The 5,387-nt window shown below is 54.2% G+C and overlaps 1 non-coding gene across 1 annotated transcript; it reads right to left on the bottom strand.

Annotated features, from left to right (window-relative positions):
- Nucleotides 1-5,255: 5,255 nt before the first annotated feature.
- LOC124704785 lies at nucleotides 5,256-5,372 on the bottom strand. The gene has a single exon (XR_007003672.1). It is a non-coding gene; the product is annotated as a U5 spliceosomal RNA (small nuclear RNA).
- Nucleotides 5,373-5,387: the final 15 nt, after the last annotated feature.

Genomic DNA, 5,387 nt, shown 5'->3' with positions numbered 1-5,387 from the left:
TGTTGCGCCGCACTACATCCCGCCGCCATCAACCTTCAACGTGCTTCTTGGCTCCTCCTGGTTCGATAAACCTTGGTTTCTTTCTGAGGGAAAACTTGCTGCTGTGCTCATCATACCTTCCTCTTGGGGTTGCCCAACGAACGTGTGAAATACACGCCATCAGAGGGCGATTCGCCCTGAAATTGCATTACGAGTTGGAAACCGAGGATGATCGACGTGGTCGGCTCACTGCTATTCTCGCCCCGATTGAGGCTCGGGGGGCAGCTCACCTTGAAGGTTCTCTCGTTCTGGGGAGCCGATTTCGTTGGAATCGGCTAACTCTGCATCACAACTTGCCTGAAGAATGGTGCTGATGTTGCAAAATTATCAGCTTCAGTATGCAAGACGATCCAGCGACAAGCCCAGAACTATGTTGAGGGCACCTACTCAGCGCCAGATTACTAGCCTCGTTGGATCGGTCCGTATAAACTGTCAACGGATGAAAGGTGATCAATTGATTGGCCACGCACGATAGCACTCTCGGACATGGTCGAGCCCGAGCCTGTTTGCCCGAATTACGGGTCCTCATCATTATTTCCACCCCGGCCGAGGCTCGGGGGCAACTTGCTACGAGAGGTCCTTTGCTATAGGAAAGCCGATTTTGCTAAAATCGGTTGGCTTTGCATCTCAGTTTGATTTTGAGCAATGGTTGCTGAAAGAGAACAGAGCAGGATTATAAAACGTCACCACAGAAGTGATGCCTGTCCTGCAGAAGTGGCAGCTTCGGCGTTTAAATTGATCCAGCAACAGTCCTAGGGCTCTTCTGAAGGCAAAGAGGATCTGGAAGGAAAGGATACGGCAGAAGAATGTCTGAAAGGCCTAGGGTTTACACGATTATGGCTTGGCCTTGTTTGACCAGGAGTTTGGGCCCGGATGGATCTATCTCGAAATTTATCGTGAGAGACCGATGCGATGCTATCGGCTTATTGGGCATTGACCAGTTTGGCAATCGGCAGAACTAGTACGAAAGACAATCGGCTAAATTATCATAAATGGAATCGGCAAAATCAAATTGGGGAATTTCTTCATTGATAAACCAGATTTCTTACATAGAAGAGCTGATTGCTCTCAAAAGAAAATGCTAGGGGATACATTGCCCCGTCTACTACTGCTGGCCCTATGCTAAGATCCTATCTAGGGGCCGCTGCTGCCCTCGTCGTCGTCGTCGCCGTCATCGCCACTGTCGGCGCTGCTCCCTACCGGCCCGTCATCGCTGCTCCAGCGGCCGCCGACAGGACCCTCGTTGTCTTCGTCCTCTTCGTCAGCGTCGTCGTCGCTGTCAACGTCGCTGAGGTTCCAGGGCCAGAGGTGGCGGCGTTTGGCCGGCGGCTCGTCGGAGGAGCTGTCTTTGTCCTCCTCCTCCTCCTCCTTCGCCTCCTCGGAGGAGGTGAAGTCATCCCAGGAGAAGCGATCGTCATCGCTCTCCTCCTCCGATTCCCCGTCGGCGAGGAAGCGGAGGTCGCTCTCCCCACTGGTCAAGGATTTATCGTCCTCGGACCGGATGGAGGAGGCGTGGTCTTCCAGGTCCCATTCTTCTGGTGCGCGAATGTCCGGCGGCGTCTCACGGGAGGAGGAGGACCCGAGGGAGAGTTCCGAGGAGGTGGAGGAAGAGGAAGACATGGTGCGCAAAAGGGTTTTTTGGAGTACTAATGTGGGGAGGACGAAGAGGAGAACTGTTCGATACAGTTAAATAAAGGGGATGGAGATTTAATTTTCGAACAGTTTTCGAGGGCGTGGTGCCAAAACTGTCAAATCGTGCAGAGAAGTTGGGAAGGCAAGACGTCATGATGAAACATACTCGCGACGGTTCCGCTCTCGCCACGACATGACCTTTCGAAGGAAAAACGAGTGGTTTTGAAATTATCATTACCAAAACCAGGGGGGCATGTGTTATCACCGGATTTTGGCTAAATCGGGAGGTGGGCCGCGATCAGGATGGGCTTGGAAGATTACACGTGGAAGATCTCTCGAAGCGGCCTTGCACGGAGAATTTGGGCTAGATTGCCCGTGTATCTTTAATTATGGTAGATTGTATCTAGATTAAAAGTTAGAGTTTATCTCGTGCACGGTTTAGTGCACGCCCACATTAGAAAGTCCCCTGGACTATAAATATGTATCTAGGGTTTATGGAATAAACAACAACCAACGTTCAACCACAAACAAATCTCGGCGCATCGCCAACTCCTTCGTCTCGAGGGTTTCTACCGGTAAGCATCATGCTCGCCTAGATCGCATCTTGCGATCTAGGCAGCACAAGCCTGCCTACGTTGTTCATGCGTTGCTCGTACCGAAGCCTTTTTGATGGCGAGCAACGTAGTTATCTTAGACATGTTAGGGTTAGCATTGTTCTTCATATTACATGCTTTCGTAGTGCAACCCTTGCATGTCTAGCCGCCCTTACACCTATCTTAGGTGTAGGGGCGGCACCCGCTTGATCATAGTTTAGTAGATCTGATCCGTTACGGTTGCTCCTTGTTCATCAAGGATTAGTTAACATCCGCAATAGTTAGGCCTTACAAGGGGTCGGAGGATCCAGCGGCGTGTAGGGTGGCGTTTGCTAGTCCTAGAACGGATGTTCCGGGGATCAACCTCGTGTTGGTTTTTAGGCCCTGTCTAGGATCGGCTTATGGTCACCGTGCGCGAGCGCGAGGCCCAATCCTGAGTAGGATGATCCGATTATGCGGTGAAAACCCTAAATCGTCGTAGATCTCATTAGCTTTACCTTGATCAAGCGGGACCACCATATATTCGGACACCTCGTCCGAATCATGGGTGGATCGGCTCTTTGAGCCGATTCACGGGATAACTCGAGAGCCGATCGAGGCTCGTATTTAATGTTTACGTGTGTGCCCTGCGAGAAACTAAGCGAGGCATCATCCACACCTTCCCGACCAGGTATAGGTCGGGTGGCACGCCCTTGTGATAAACATCGGCGCGTGCGACCAGGAGGCTTTGCGGGCCGTCGCTCTGAGGGACTGGGGCCAGCCGCAGCCCTAGTTGTTCCCGGCTCTACGGTGTTGCCCGTCTCTGCCCGCCAGGGGGTTTCTGACGTCAACATGATGCTGATCAATTCCTGCTTGTATACTGTTAAAGTATAAACTTGTATAGTTCTACTGATCCGTATTATACGTGTATAGCTGTAGATTGATACGTGTATTGGTAGTTTCCTTGGTCTCCAGGGCTTTGTAATCCTCCTATATATATTGAGCCGATCACCCCATTGAGAGGTGTCTTCTCTCAAATCTATTCTCGTTTATATGGTATCAGATTTTCGTTCCTAAACCCTAAAAGCGCTTCCGCCGCCCCCTCCCGATCCCATCTGGCCGCCGTCGCCATGACGAGCCCCGCCCAGATCTCCTCGACGACAGGTGCCCTCACGGACACCGTGGCGCCCGCCATCGCGCCTCCCTCGCCGGCCGCCCTCGCCGTCAACGTCGCCAGCGTGAAAACGCACATCCCGGTCGTCCTCGACCTCCAGGCTTCCAACTTCGCCAAGTGGGACATGCTACTCGGCGTTCTCCTCGGCCGATACGAGCTCACCGCCCACATCTCCGTCGACACCCCGGCCGCTGCTCGCGATGCAGAGTGGCTGCGTTAGGACTTCACGGTCCGCTCGTGGCAGTACGGCTCCATCAGCGATGACATCCTCGACACCATCATGGGCCCGAACCAGACCGCCTACGTCGCCTACACGCTGATCCGCAACCTCTTCCTCGACAATCAGCTCACTCGCGCGGTCTACCTCGAGGCGGAGTTCCGTGCCCTAGCCCAGGGCGATCGCACCATCGCCGCCTACTGCCACCGCCTCAAGACTCTCTCCGACGCTCTTCGCGAAACCCTGATCCTCACTTGCCTGCGCGGCCTGAATCCGCGGTTCAGCGACATCACCACGCTCGTCACCATGCAGGTCCCCTTCCCAACCTTTTTGCAGACGCGGTCCCTCCTGCTCCTCCGCGAGAACCAGCTCGCCGCCTCGCTCCCGGGGATGCCGGCAGCGTCTCAGGTCGCGTTGTACGGGCACAACGCCGGCCCCTCCTCCGGCGGTGCTCCCGGCGGCGGCTCCGGCAACGGCAATGATCGCTGGAAGAAGAAGAAGAAGAACGGGAATTCTGCTCCCGTCGACCCGCGCGGCAGCTGGACGGCACCCGCGCCCGGCCCCTGGATCTGCTTCAACCCCTACACGGGCCAGGCGCAGCCCATGCCGCCCATGCAGCCCACCTGGCGCCCAGCTGCACCACCGACTGGTGGACAGGGTCTCCTGGGTCCGCGGCCCGCTGGACCACCTCCTCGCCAGCCCACCTGGGTTCCACCGGGGCAGCAGGCCTACGTCACCCAGCTGGCTCCTCTTCATGGGCAGGCGTTTGGCGTCAACCCGCCGCCCCCGGCGACGCTCTACAACCCCACCGCCACGCCTCCGCCAGCGTGGGAATGCTCCGCCCTCATCGCCGCCCTGAACAGCACCGCCAGCTCCTCCACCGCTGGACCCTCCAACGCCGGCGCCTGGGTCATGGACTCGGGGGCCACATCTCACATGGTCAACGACCCCGGTATAATCTCCTCCCCCTCCCACACTTCTTCTTCCTCCTATGTTACCGTCGGCAACGGTGTGTCTCTCCCTATTTCTAGCACTGGTCATGCCATCCTCCACACACCTAATCACACCTTTCACTTAAACAACGTCTTAGTAGTTCCAGACATTATCAAAAATCTTCTTTCTACTCGTCAGTTTACCATTGATAATTCTATTTCTGTGTCAGTTTATATATACTTACAAAATTGATCGAGTATCAATGATGAGTTAACAGGTGAAGAGGGGGTGATGGAGTGGTTCGGTCCCTTGACGGCATGATTCCGTTCGCTAACTGTCGAATTGGCGAAGATGGCTTCTGCCGTTCTTCGCATGTCAGCCAGGTTACCTGGCGTAGCGTTTCCTTGGGGAGTGATTTTTTTTTTGTCTCAGGGCTTGCATTGCTTTCTTAACGGAGTGACTGCTCATCGACGCTGGTATATTATCACAAACAAGACACATCCAGAAAAAGGAGAGCTCTGCCTGTGTAAGTGTCGGCCTACCGGTTCTGAAATATGGCTGATACAGGTGTTTGCTAAATACCAAGGCAGATGTCGACACAGACTCGAGGATACAAATCTATTTCCAGCTCGGCCTTGCTCCCTGGGCGATTATTACTCCATAAATTAATTAGGTTTGCATTGTAGGGTTCCTTCAAACAAGGAGAATCCCCTCCAAAAATTAGAGTATGCTGCTAATTGCAGTGTGCACACGGTATTCTTTAGTAAAAGGCGAAAGAATATCGCTTTGTGCCCGCTGCGCAGCTGCTTTGCTCTTCATC

This window comes from Lolium rigidum, chromosome 3 (genome assembly GCF_022539505.1).
Source record: "Lolium rigidum isolate FL_2022 chromosome 3, APGP_CSIRO_Lrig_0.1, whole genome shotgun sequence".
Lineage (NCBI taxonomy): Eukaryota > Viridiplantae > Streptophyta > Magnoliopsida > Poales > Poaceae > Lolium > Lolium rigidum.
The sequence above is the reverse complement of the archived record's forward strand: the minus strand, read 5'-3'. Positions and strand labels throughout refer to the sequence as shown.